This window comes from Dermacentor andersoni, chromosome 4 (assembly GCF_023375885.2).
Source record: "Dermacentor andersoni chromosome 4, qqDerAnde1_hic_scaffold, whole genome shotgun sequence".
NCBI lineage: Eukaryota > Metazoa > Arthropoda > Arachnida > Ixodida > Ixodidae > Dermacentor > Dermacentor andersoni.
Genome location: NC_092817.1, coordinates 149496883 through 149511839, shown reverse-complemented (window position 1 = coordinate 149511839; position 14957 = coordinate 149496883). Strand labels below are relative to the sequence as shown.

At 45.5% G+C, this 14957-nt stretch overlaps 1 long non-coding RNA gene across 1 annotated transcript; it reads right to left on the bottom strand.

Annotated features, from left to right (window-relative positions):
• Window positions 1-2508: 2508 nt before the first annotated feature.
• Window positions 2509-14803, bottom strand: LOC126537910 (uncharacterized). The gene is made up of 3 exons (XR_007600858.3): window positions 13127-14803; window positions 11123-11358; window positions 2509-3305 (listed from the first exon to the last, which is right to left on the bottom strand). It is a non-coding gene; the product is annotated as an uncharacterized lncRNA (long non-coding RNA).
• Between the last annotated feature and the right edge of the window lie 154 nt (window positions 14804-14957).

The window sequence follows — 14957 nt, the reverse complement described above, 5'->3', positions numbered from 1 at the left end:
CAGTGGGCACTCTGGAAGCTTAACTCTGAGCTCCCAAATGATCAGGAATTTATTAATCGCGTGCGCATGGCCCTAAAATATTATATTTCTACTGACTTGCCGTTATTTGCAGCTTGGGAACTCTTTAAGCAAGAGGTTCGTACAGTGGCTATAGAAATTGGATCGCTGAAAGCATTCTATAGAAAGAATGAAGAAACAGTACTTCTTAAGAGCCCACGCAACCTTTATCAGATGGAATGCGAAATGCCAGGCACTTACATTGTTGACAGAAAATCTTAAATGTGACTTACAAAAGTATGATGCACTGCGTTACAGAGGTGCGCGAGTTCGCTGTCGAAATAGGCGTGCTGTGCAGTCTGAGCAGCCAACACGTCAAACTTTACTTGACGAGCGACGTCATGCTGTTTCCAAAGTAATTCCAGAAATATACTCCGAAGGTACTCTTCTAACAAATACGAATGACAATTTCTAAGTTCGAAACTTACTACAGTGTTTTGTTTAGTGCCCGGCCCGATGATCACGATGCAAAAGTCCTAGAGAGTTTTGTGCCTCTTGTAAAACCTTTACAGGATGATGACTGTGCATTCATTAGTGATACCCTTACGATACAAGAAATTGAGCTAGCTATTGATCAGCTGCCTCTGTCGAAAACACCCGGCCCTGATGGACTTTCCTGTGAATATTACAAAGCTTTCAAATCAATTATCAGTCCCATATTATTGGACATTTTTATTACAAGTTTAGAGATAGACGTCCTTCCGCAATCTTTTTGCAAAACCCACGCAGTTTTAATTCCCAAAAGTTCAGATAAGGAGAAACTGCGTTCTATTGAAAGCTACCGACCAATCACATTGTCAAACGTGGATTATAAAATTTTTGCAACAGTTTTATCGAATAGATTGCAATTTGCGATGTCAATTCTCATTGGTTCCCATCAGACGTGTGGAAATAGGGGTCGATCCATTCAAACTAACATACATATCGCCCGTACACTTCTTCAATACTGTTACGGTTCCACTGAGCAGCTTGCAATGATCCAGGTAGACCTAGCTAAAGTTTTTGGTCGTGTCAGTCACTCCTATTTATTTTCTCTTCTGGAGCATGCCAATGTTGGCTCCGTTGTGCTTAAAGGCGTTAAGCTTTGCTATACGTGTTGTACTACTCGTTTATTTATTAATGGCCAACTCTCTAAACCCGTTTCCATTTGCTCTTCAGTAAAACAAGGATGCCGGATGTCTTCATTATTATTCGCCCTTTATCTGGAACCGCTATGCTTAAGCGTAATTCACTCGAGTTACATCCATGGCTTCAATATACTGGGTAATGAAGTAAAAGTCTTAGCTTATGCAGATGATTTAGCGTTCTTCTGCACGGATAAGTCCAGTGTTGAAAAGGTCGTATCAACAATATAGGATTTTAGCAGCGTATCAGGAGCACGAATGAACTCCGCAAAAAGCTTAGGCTTATGATTTGGCTCATGGTGCTATACACCAGAACAGTTTGCAGGCGTTAATTGGACCGGTGTCCTGCCAAAGTATCTTGGCGTGCCGCTGGACGCATATAAATTAAGCGCACACTATTGGAAAGAACGGGTTTCGGCCCTGCAAAGCTACGCCCAGACATTGGTTCCACACCGACTTTCTATTTTTGGGAAAGCTGAGGCCTGCAATAAGTTCTTGGCAACAAAAAGTTACTATGTATTGCAAGTTATTCATTGTGCCAGGCTCTACATCCAACGCTTTCACCGAATCTTTGCAACCTTCGTATGGTCTTCAACTTTTGAGCCCATGAGGCGAGACAATATTTTCAGGCCCGTTAGTGAAGGTGGGCTGGGTTTAGTACATCTTTATGTGCGGCAACTAGTGTCTCGTTTTTTCTTTTTTCGCGATACATCGCATCCTATAATTCGGTCATTCATGCAAGTCACACTTGTTAATGTGTCACCTGATTTAATTGTTTCTTCCAATTTTTCTTCGCGTTTATGCTTGTGGGGGTTCATGCAAGAAGTTTACTTAGCGGTTCGTTTCTTGACAGTTCGGTTTTTCACTGAATACTTGTACTCTGTGTCGCGTAAAACGTTATACAAAGATTTATTGTCCATGCTATTTGCGCCTCCATTTTACCGATCACTATACATTCAATGGCCAGGTCACGATGTACTAAATCGAGTTCGTAAAATGTACATATCTCCTTGCTGCAAAACATTCTTTTATAAACTTCATAGTGAAACCATACCGGTAAAAACATGGCTACAGAAAAAGGGTACTTTGTCTCTTCTATTAACTGCCGCCTTTGTGACGTGCCAGAGACGATTGAACATTGTTTTATTAGCTGCACCGACGCCATACTATTTTGGGATGTCCTTCAATGACTTTAAAATGACTTTGAGATTAACGCTCATAGTGTGCGATACCTGCTGCCGACCTCTGATAACAGTTTACCTTTTGATATGTTTTTTCTCATCGGAATGCACAGTTTGTGGAAAACGCGAATGATGGACCGAAACGCCGAAACGGTTGTACCTACAAGGGCAAATTTCATCCAAATGACACTACACCTAAAGCAGGTTTATGATGGACTCGATACACAGCCGGACTGGTACCCCATTTTGGTGAGGTGCGTATCCTTACCACCCTTCTAAAGTGAAACCAACATTTCTACCGACAGTATAAACCATGACTTTTCTGTGTGACTTTCATTGTGCACTCCATTGTCTGACTATGCAAAACTGGTGAACGTCGGTTTGTTGCTACTGTAATAAATACCACGAAAGAAAGAAAAAAAAAGGGGGGGTGTAGCTCAGATGGTAGAGCGCTCGCTTAGCATGCGAGAGGTACTGGGATCGATACCCAGCACCTGGGAGACTTTTTTTTTTTTTCGAGCGAGGCTTTTTTTTCTAGTTTTGTTGTGGTTGTTCTCTTGCCGGACTCAGGGGGATTGTTCCCCCGTCGCAATGAAGATGGGGTGGTGAAGGCTGGGCAACTAGTTACACCAGGACCCACGTACCGACGGCACCGGATTCAAAGGTCTCTTATCTCCCTCAACACCATCAACTAGATGCGGACCTGTTCTTCCGGTACTAGATTACCACTCTTATAAAGTATTTTGCCATTGCAGCAGGTGACTTCAGAGCTGAAAAAATCGTCGAAGTGGCTGATGTCGGCCGATTTTTATTTTGTATCAATGCATATCCAGTCAACGGTCTCGCTCTTTCACGCAAACTTGTGTGTTGGTGTCGCAGACGTGTGCTTTGTCGCAAACGATCGCTGTATGCTCACGATAAACGGAGCACTCTCTTCCGGGACCTGCAAGCAAAAGAATAAATGTGCGGTTATGACGATCCCATGCAGTTTAAGGTTTACATAGTCCTATTAAAACGAAGCTTCCTTTGCGTACCCTCTCGGCCTTTCCTGACCGTGTTTGCTGGCTGGGTGGGTGCAGCTGCTGTCTTGACGAATAGCTCACACACACAAAAAAAAAGAAAAAGGAATTACGCGCCCTATGCTGGAATCGAAGCTTGGACCCTCCAGCACAGCAGACCGATGCTCTAACCATTAGGACATGATCAATATTTTTTTTTTATTGCCGGTCACGGTCAAACGCTAACCATGAAGACAAAACGAAACAAACAACATCAAATAATTTTAATGCTGGAATTCTCAGTGCAACTGCGCTGTTGCCGTTTGAAATTACCTGAGCTTTGTGCAGGCACTCTGCCCTCGACAGCCACTCAGGAACACACTCTTGCAGACCTTGCATTTATACAAAAACTGTCATGCACTCGCGGAACAGCAGCGGTGCGGGTATCGGGCCCGGGTCGCAGCGAAATCCCGCCATGCGGGCGTTCCATAGACAGCGCAGGTCCGTCAGCGTTATTGAGCCGTACGATACTCTGTAGTCGCTGGTAATGTTCAGAAATCTTATGCCATAATGATTTAGTGGAAAGTCATTTTTAAGCGTTTGATTTAGTACGTCCTAAATATATAGCTTCTCCCAACCGTAAACAAAAACATGATCAGTAGCCTCCAGTTTCTTAAAGATCTCAGTTCTAAATATGTTCTTACTGACAATGTGTTAGAATGTAAATTGAAGAAAAATTGAGGAGCCATTCTGCTCTGTGAAGGTGGATGACCAGCCAAGCTATAGCACGTCATCACACAGTGTTAGACAATTAAGGGTAAATGTATTTATTTGCATCATTTGCTAATGGCTTTATTATTGTAATATACAATGATTGGTTCGGTTACAACCTTATACAGAATCTTGGTCAAGGTTAAATCTATACACGCCCGTTCTTTAGTTGAGTGACTTGGATTGGTGTGGCACTTCAAATCAAACTTTTCTAGCACAAAGTGAGTGAACCATTTCTTGTCTGGTTTTTAAATGTCCACATTGAAGCCTTCAACGATGATCACAGGAGTAGTGTCATCGCAACTAACTCACGCAAAGTGAGTAGCCATGAACCTTCTGGGGCTATGAGCCATTACTTCTGGGGGTATGAGTAATTGCTTCCGGGGTATGAGCCATTGATGATGACAGTTTTCGACATGCTGTTCTATATGCTGTATGCGTGATTAGAAAGGGTGTAAGCAATGTTCGCTTCACTTTACTGAGTGCTAGTAGCCTCTTCCTTACGGGCCAATGATCCATTGCATTTTTTTGCCTGCTTGCGTGGGTATGAACCATGAGATAATGACAGTTTTGGATATGCTGTTCTTTATGTTGTATGCGTGATCAGTGAGAATGTAAGCAATGTTCGCTTCACTTTGCTGATTGGTTGTAGCCCCTGCCTTACGGGGCTGTGAGCCATTGCATTTTTTGCTCGCTTACGGGTGCATCAGCCATTGATGATTGTAGTTTTTGTTGACGCACACGAAAACTGCACAGAACCCTAGCCATGCACGGCTTCGGTATTAAAAAAATTTTGCTCCTGGGGTAATTTGCATTCTTTTCCTTCGTTTTAACACATCCGTGTCTTGGCCTGCACTGCCAATGACCCTGCATATAGGGACAGGCAATACTAGACACATGCATCCTGATACTTCTTTTTAGTGTACTAAATAAATATTAAAGCGAAGCTTCCTTTGCCTCTTCTCCCGACTTTCCGGGCGCTGCTGCTGTGGTCTTGCTCGCGCGCGCCGCTGGGTATCTTGCACCACAACCAGATGGCGCTCGCCTAGCTCCGCGCATCCTCAGGCCCTCTGTCCTTCTGGAAGCCCTTCGGCTCAGCGATAGCAGAGGGAAAGTCAACATGTCCGCTATAGGGGTTAGTAAAAGGTGATTGGAAGTTTTGTGGCAGAAAAGTAGGGAGGCCACAAAGAACGGAGACTTACACAAACAGAGTTCCCCATAGTGGTTAAGAAAGCTTGACGCTGGGAATCCTGTATTTCCTGTCTCTTTTTGTTTGTTGATTGGTTTGTTTTTCTATCTTTTTAAAATACGAGCAGGACATTAAGCAATATAACAAGAGCCTGCATGGTGGCGCTACCCAGCACCCCGTTTCAGAGGGGACGCTCATAGCATCTAGCATTCTTCCATCCATCCCGACCTGCGCCGCCGCCGCGGCGTTTCACAGTTTGTGCGTATGGCTCGTGGTGGGCTTGCTTTCGCATGCGGCAAAAGTGCAGGTGCCGGGCTGCGGAGGTCGCGTGCTGGGTGGGCTTTGATGGTGTAAACATCACAATCGTCCATAGCTTGAAGAGAGTCCTTGGAGCTGGCGCCTGAACAGCGTGCTGGCCACGTATTCAGGATGAGCACATGAATACGCGCCAGCAAAATGGCTGCAAAGCGTGCACTCAGTGGCGAGGACACTCAGTCCCGAAGGAAGCGTAGCGCGGAACTGGAGCGCCTTCGCTACGCAGCGAAACGTGGTGCAGACCGCCGTTGCCACAATGCAATGTGCCATGCGACGCAATGATAATGCGCAACCCTCTCAGAGATTATGAACAATGACGCACGACAACGCCTCAAGCAAACACTCCTCGCTGTGTGTTCTGTGGACTACGCAGACAAACAGCAGTGGTGCACGCAAGGTACCGTTTGAAATCAACTCACCACTCTCGTATTGGACTATAAACGCTGAAGAAATTACACATTCGCCGCCAATATCACCGCTTAATTATCGTCAAGCAAAGCAAACGGCATACAAAGCTTCGATTACATCGACTCCCACAGTGCGTCGGATCCGCAGATTTTTCGTTCGAAAACCTTGCAGCCGAAAGCTATACCCTTGTTACAACTGTCATACAAGCACGAATCGCACAACACATGTCATCGGTGCCCGCACAAACTCGGGTACGGCACGTTAGACTCTCATCTGAGTCACAGTTCACAGAAAAGCCTTTTGGAGATAATGTTGCTGCTGTTGTTGTTGTTGTGTTATCGTCATCATCATCGTCGTCGTCTCAAAAGATGGCTCGTAACCACGAGCAGAATTGGGCATGATTGGCGCGTGTTCATCAAGGGAGGATGTGGGCTTCAAATGAAGTATAGGTCGATTCATTTGTCGTTTATTTTTTTCCGTTAATGGCCGCACTGAAAGGTAACATTTTCGGGTACGTCTTTTTAATGATATAATACCTTAAGTCTGTGAGAATTCATATCAATTCTACAACACGGGGACGAAGAAAGAACAGGCGACAAGAACGCATTTTGTCGTATGTTCTTTCTTAGTCCTCGTGTTATTGCGCAGTTAATATGAATCAGTGCCAACCCGCCCAGCTTTAGTAATTCTCTGTGACAATTGCTTGAGACATGATGCATATAATTAAAGAAGGGGGTACACAAAGAAAAACGGTCGATTCATGTTAAACAGTGTTTTATTACCTACAGCAACAATATCAGACAGTTTCAGCTTGTCCGCAAACTTCTCACCTTTCGAGGTTAGTGGGTTACCGGCGATGTAAGGTTTGGGGTGCCGAGTTGGTGGCGCCACCGGGTGACACAGAGCCCAACCAGACTTACACAGAGCTGTTATTGCAGCAACCAATGAGGTCTACTCCGCTGTTGGTGTAAAATTTTGGCAGCTGCGCCATCGCGTACACGTTGGCTCCTAAAAAAATATTTTTTTTCGACAAGAACATTTACGTAGCACGAAAACGCGTATAAAGCATTGTGGTTAGACGAAGCCACACGAGATGTCACTGCTAGTGTTTTTGCTGCCGTATGCCTCTCCGGTAACTAGAGTGTACGGGTGACCATGTAAACCGGAAACGGTAGGTACAAAATTAGCGGTAAGGTGAGAACTAAAACGCTCTAATATATGAGAATCATTTAAATGAACGAAATTTGCATCCACCATTATATCGGCTCTGCGATGTTCTCTCTGCTGAAACTTGAAATTCAAGCGGAGCACAACACCGTGAAAACAGCATTGAGGAAATGTAGTAATTGCACACCCCAAATGGTCATCTCAGAGAGCTTGTCTCGTGATTTTTCGTGTGCCGAGGTAGGTTGCAAGAGTAAACCAGTGGTCCATCTTCTATGCCGTTTGTGTTTCCAAAAAATGTGACGGTGAATGAGCACGTTGTAGTCACATCGCCAAAAATTAGCAGTATTGAACCAGGTAACCACTCTAGGGGCATATCAGCAGGAAATATTAGGTGCTGACCTCTGCTCTCGTCGAAGCAAGAGATGTGCCCCGCCTATCTGTAGCAAGCACCACCGTTTTTCTGAAACTTCCAGTCTCTATTTCATAGCAGTTTTATATAACTTGATAGCTATGTGCTTTTCCTTTATTAACCAGTTGTGCAGATTATCAGTATTACAGTTATTCTTTTTTTCACAAGTTTTATTGCAGCTCGCGTCACCACGCATCGCATGTCTTCCACGCCCTTTCCTTCGCACAGGGCATCCCTTACTAGTAACCTGTCCACGCAAGCGCAGTACAACATTCTCCAATTCTTTATATTGCCGATCATTTTCACACTGGAACGGGCTACCCCACCGCATTACGGAAATCGTTTCTCCATCGAGCTTCGCCCAGTACTTGAATGCGCATTATGCCAAGTGATGGCGTGTGGCTGAAGGTCTGCCATTTCACGTCTGAACCTCATCGCTAATTATGCAATACTCCCAAGGAGGGGTCATTAAGGAAATGAAAAAGTACGCCAGAACACATGCCACGATGTCTGTCGACGGTAATGCGCTTATAGCATTGAATCAATATAGCGACACAACTCACTGCCGCCGTCCATGTATGAGGCGTGTACTGCAACTGGATTCCTGTTTCGAGGACGATAATGATTTATTGGCACCCCCTTTAAGACGCGGAAGAGTCACCTAGCCTGGTTGAGCTAAACCAGTATGCTATCACAGTCCTTCCCTGAGAACACTCGGCGCCATCTAGCACCGCCACTGCGACGCCTGAGCGTGGACTCCGAAATGCACGGCCCGCGGGTGCGTACGGACACTGAAAAACACGTCGTGCGGCAACCGGGCTCCTCTCTCGTTCTCCTTTTTGCACACGCTGTGCCATCTGGTGGCGCTGCCGAGGAGCCCCCGCGTGGCCTCCGAGACGAGAACCGTGGCGCTCCGGTGCCTGCGAACGCTGAGAATTGTTCGCTCGCTTGCCACGCACTCAGTGGCGCATACTCAGTGACCCAAGTTGGCGAGAGGTTCATCGAAGAGTGACACATACACAGTGCATTCATGGCGAAGCTCGCTAAAGTGTTTGCGTGAAAAGTGTTCATCGAAAGCGGCATAAACCAGGTGCATTGTGGCGCAGCCTGCTAATGCGTCGGGTTGGTGTCCTTGCGGAACCCTTGTGACGTGGGTTTTATTCCGCTCAGCATCGGATAAACTTGAAGGATCTTTTTCGTCATTGTACAGCGGCATATTCCCAGTGGCACATACCTAGTTATACCCAAGCTGGCGTCAAAAAATTTCTTCGAATAGCGGTACCTACCCGGTCCAGCATCTACAGTGACCCATGCTGGCGCGAGAGAAGTTCGTTGAATAGTGACACGTATGTACGCACTGCCACGTAATCAGTAACCCAAGTTGGTCCGATTATTGGTTTCGAACCCTCTTACCTCAGCACAGCAGCCCGATGTGCTACCCATTTAACCACGGACTACCCAGTGACCTAAATAGGCGGGAAAAAGTAAAGTGCGTGAAGTACCCAAAGAATGCTAACGCGTAAAAACTCGGAGCGAAAGTCATCTACGATGACTATCAAAGCATGCGAACAGAGTAAACGCGTCATGTATAGGGCGTGTAGAGCTACAGCTTGGTTCTCTGGACATGATTAAACTTCTGGCGGCGCTGTCGTGAAGTCCGTCCATACTCACTGGCACATACACAGTGTCCCAAGAGTACGTCAAAGAGGGTCGTATTAGAGCGGCACATACCCCAGTGACACATACCCAAGTTGATGTCAAACAGGTTCATTGAAGACAGGTACATACCTAGTACACATACCCACCAAACGGCCTACATTTTAGACTGCACTACTTTTGGAATTAGCCCACATCTTCAGTTTTGGCCTCGTTATTCAACTTTTCAACTGCTGCTGCTGCTGCTGGCGGCTGCTGTCCTGCCGAATAGCCCTTGTCGATTGCGTGGGTCATACTCAAAGTTATGTCATCAGTACTTTATCCTCGTACCAATGCCACTCCAGCAGCCTGCTGGCTACAGTCTTGCACGAATGACCAGCACCGGAAACAGTGCAATTCGCCGGATATATTATCGCTAATCAAGGCGGCCGCGGTGGAAGCTGATGCACGTGAGCGTGGGCGAGAGCTCCCACACCTACACGCCGTCGTCGTCGTGCGATGTCGTCAGTTCATCGCCTTCATGCCATGACCATCGTTCCTCCCCTGTCATGTCATGGTCGTCCTTCCGTCGTCTTCACTCGGTCACTGTCACTGTGTCACATCATCTTGATCATGCCACCATTTTCGATGTGTCGTCGTCACACTGTCATCGTCATCAGTCCGTCATCGTCATTCCATCGTCATCATGACATTGTCATCATTGCTTCGTGTCACATAGCCGCCGCCATGTCGTCGTAGTCGTTCTAGTGTCGTCAATTTTTTGTAGTGGTTCCACTGCCATCTTAATGTCATCATTTCGATGTCAACATTCTACCTTCGTCATCCCATTGTCGTCATGTCCTCGTCGTTACACTAGTGTAATAATTTTAGCATTGTCATGGTGTTGTCGTCATTCTATCTCCATTATTCCCTTCCTTAAACCGTCGTCGGCATACCATCAGCATCACGGCACGAAGACATTGCACTGATGACAATGGCATGACGTCGCCATGACGATGGATTTAGTAGTAGTGATTCAAACTGTCCACATTCCGTCGTCATACCATTCCAATCATTTTAGCATCGTCATCCAGTTGTCCTCATAACGGCATCGTCATTCCAGCTCCGGCATTCTCTTAGGCAGACAGTCTACATGCTGCCGTCGTCATACTATCGGCATCACTCCAGAATCAGCGACGCAGTGTCGTCACGTCGTCACCCCCTTGCCATCGTTCTCACTTTAGCGCCGACATCCCATGAGCGTCATGGTGATGTCATGTCATTGTCATCACTGCAACGTCTTCATGCCGTCGTGGTCGTTCCATTGTCGTTATATTATCCTGGTGATTCCAATGTCGTCGTGCAATTGTCGTCATGCAGTCGTCCTCATTTCATCATCGTTGTTGCGTCGTCGTGGTGATATTATCGGGGTGATTCCGCTGTCGTCGTGCAATTATCATGCAGTCATCTTCATTCCATCATCGTTGTTTCGTAGTCGTCATACGGTCATTTTCATACCGTCGTGGTGGTCCCATCGTCCTCATGCTTGACATGTGCATGATCAAGCGCAACCACTTTATGTTCATCGTGGCGGTTCCCAAAGAAATGTATTGAACTGGGTTGTCTAATCCCGACCTGCAAAGGATCGCTAAGCAGGAACTGCGTTTCTGACAAACCAAAATCGAACCTTCGTTTAAACCGATTACCACAGCGCGTGGGATCCGCAAATTTTTTGACTGCATTATCTCCGGTATTAGCCCATAGATTTGTCGACGTAGCTAAATATCTGGAAAGAAAAGTGGTCTTTGTATGCTAAGAACGCTATTCGCCTTAAAGTGAAGGGAACCGTACCCTAAGTTAGTACCCACCAACAACGGTGCAAGCACGGCAGCACTGCAATGGTCCTTCTAGCGGCCGTGCCCGTATCTCCCGTTGTGCACAGGGCATCTTGAAGCACTGCAGGCAGCCGTAGACCCGGTCGGTTTCCAGCAGGCGAATGTGGTAGTACACAGAGTAGAACTGATTGCTGACGACAGCATCCCCCATAAGCACCACGGTGAGCAAGGCCATTGGGAACGATGACAGTGCCATCATTACACGGAACCTACAGTAAGACATACGGCAATGCACAAAGCAGGCGGCGGTCTCTCTTAGCGCTTGATAACTGCAGAACACCTTGTAGTTATAAGTAACTTAATCTTGCAAATGTACGGGCCTTTTCTATAAGGTTGGCGTTCTCGCATAGCTTGTTATTTAATCGCTGCCGACTAACGAGAACATACGAAAATTTGGGGCCCATTATACAAGGCATAGCTATGAATTAACTTTAGGTCATCATCCTCATGAAATGCATTCACATGCAGAAACGCACGAAACTACTAACTACACGAAATTGAGAAAGCAAGACAAACTTAACGTAACCAAACAGGCTTTTCATGCGCGAAGCTGTAATGTAATAACACTGAGAAAAACAAGAATCAGTAATGCACACACTCGCGCCCGTGGAGAAGCCGGAACGAGTGTGCGACTGTTGATATTGAGGATTTCACAGCGCACATCGACTTAAGAAGATAGGAGAGAGCAAAGACTAGAAAAGCTCATCCGCTCTTTGCATCTCGCTTATTTATTTAAGACCTTTGAGAACTGTACGCTCCGCGAGCACTATCGAATGTTATGTTATTTCAAACCGAAGTCAAATGTACATTTTCTACGATACTGGCACATCCTACGTTTTTGCCATTTTTAAACAAAGTTCTGAAGTGAAGGAAAAGAGCGAGAAAAAAAGAACGACAATGTACCAAAACTTGTGACTCCGGTCGTCCGGGGCGTTAGGTTATCGTCATGTTAATTGCGCTCGCGCATGGCGAGGCATCCATGCTGAAACTTAAAACTTTACCTAGCATTTGCGGACAACTTCTTAGTCATCCAGAGAAGGGATTTTTTTACTGCAAACCGCTGGCCGTGATCATATTTTGCTCTAGGTCAAATGAACGTGGCACTTTATGCTTTAAACGACGTCGCCTCTTTCGGAATGACGTTGAAGAGTTTTCATTGCACTTCTCCTGTCTGCTTCAATTAAAGTATGGGTCTGATGCAGCAGGGATGTTTCGAACAAGGGCAATTCCCGCATGACGATTGAAGAAAGTACCCTTTCACTGTTAGTAATTGAAAGCCCGTAAAATTGGCCCGTCACGTAAGAAGGAAGTTTCATAATAAGAATAACTTTCATTTCCTTGTTCAAGTACATGTTATGTGTAGAAATTTCCCCACTAGAAAACCGCAGTGGTGAATGAAATTTCTTGCGTTTAAGAGGGACAGCTTAATTTCATCGGCTGCAGGAAGCAGAATTTTTTTATTTAGGGCACCATAGCTTCTACAAAACTTCGCGGAAACTCATAAAAAGGCTCAAAGCTTGCAAAACAGTACCTCCACACCTAAAACAGATACCGCACTTGTGTAAACTGCACGTATTAGGGCATTTGAAGCGGTAAACGTGATATGCGAATGTACAGGTTACATAATTTTTGTTACAACAGTATAATCGTTATTCTGGTCGAAATTATTTGATAATATACATCCAGCTGCTGTCTGTAGCTCATGCGTGTTAAAAGAATTGGCTCATTAGCCAATTCATTAGCCAACCCTGCTCATTAAAGAATATCAAAACGTATATCTCTTACTTTAAGAGCCAAAAGCTCTTTTTAATATATGACAGAACTTCATAATAAATTAGAAGTCCATTGACGTCTATACCCTCGGGCAGGCAGGCAGGCAGGAAGGAAGGCAGGCAACGAACTTTATTCAAGTCCTGAGGACAGACTTTCAAAAAATAGGTTCACGTCTCCTAGGAAGAATTCGAGCTGACACAATACCTGCGACCAGGTTTCGGTAGTTTCCAACGGAGTCTTCTGTCCTGGCGACACAAGGCTGGTGTCGGCACGGTTTTATCGCGAAAGTCGACGTCCCGGCGTCACGCGCATTCTCCGAGCCGGTGCAGCGGACAGTGAGCTCACGTACACGCAATCCCTTCGTGGTCGCCCGCACGCACACTCCCACCCACGCCGATGTCTTACAGTCATCCGGACTTGGGTTACGCAGGACATCCGGCAGCCTCCATACTCTTTGTTGTACTTGGCTCTTCAGTCTTGTTCTCTGGGAGCCGGACCAACCGACGCTCAGCTTGGAGGGTTCGTTGATGGGACTTGTCTGTATTAGGGAATCTGAATGAAGGAGAAGAAACAGTCTCTTTTTTTGTTGTTGTTGTTGCTTTTGCTTCTTTGTTTTGTATTCACTCTTCACGTTTCGCTTGAATTTCGTTGTTTTCCGAATTTTAATGCGGCGTTCCTTTTGCTTCTCCTTTTTTATCGCTTGTCGAACAATTTTGTTTAAGTTAGTCTGACCTCTGAATTACGCATTGCACTACGCGTTCTCTCACTGGCTATCGCTTTATGCCGCTTCACAACAGCCTGCGCGTGCGATGCTGGGCCGCGCTATACGATAAAGCAGGATGCAAAAAAAATATGGCACAGAAATTCTGCGCATTGTCTACGAATGCGTAAGCATTCTTTGGCTGGGCTGCTACTTTACTTTCGCCTACTTATTTAGCTAGCTTATGCATGCTTACCCATCGCCACCAATCATCTACTATTACACTATTATAAGGATTACATGTGTTAACTTGATCAATTGTGCCTTTATTTTGCAGATACGTCGTATCAACTGAGCCGAAACGCCGTAACATCCGTTTTTTTTTTTTTTCTATTTTGCCGCAACACAGGTTTTTTCCTCTTTTTTTTCTTTTTCGTTACAACATTGACGTCGCGATGGCGCCGTCACCAGTCTTCGTTAATGCTACCGGTCATATAATATTACAGTATTGAAACGATTACATGTGTTAACATCTTTATTTTCCTTTTGTTGTTGTTGTTGTTTTTATGACATTCACGTCTCGACGACGAAGTAATCAGTTTCAAATTTGTTTTTGTCTTTTTTTTTTCTAGCACGACCAATAATCTGCTATTGTACTACTACAACGATTAGACGTGTTAACTTGACCAATTATGCGTTTATTTTGTAGACATAGGGCGTCACGGGACGGACAGATTTTGCTGGGGTGCTCGCCAAAGAATGTTTAACGCATTACTGCTGTAGAAAACTAAGGTGATGGAGAGAAACCTCTCAAAGGGCCACTCCAGTGTTTTTTTTTTAATCATATTAGGATATTGGCATTTTCAAATGGCATTGACAGTCCTCTCACCGGTAGGGTGGGTCAACTTGTTTAGAAAGTCATCAGTAATTTTGAATAACCAACAAACAAGGCACCGAAACTGAAAGCGAAGCTGATTCTTGTGACGTCTACGATTAGTCGATGACGTCAGATCCTACACTACCGTAATGTAAACACGCAGAACGCGTGCTAAGCGCGCAGTGCACGTGGTGCTAACGCCAAAAAAAAGCGAAGCTGACGATGCCTTCTGACGACGCGTGGAGCTATTTCAGCTCCTTCGAACTAGACGGCGGTGATTTCAGCGACGATTTCAGCGACGACATGAGCGCTCAAGGATCGCCGTTAGCTTTTGACCTGCGACAAGACGAAAAGAAGCACCGGTTTATTGTACGTCTGTCAGAACGATGATTGTCGGTCGTCGTTTCGTAAAAAAAGGGAGCCAGCTTCGTCGTTTCTGGCCGTGGTGGCGGTGAAGG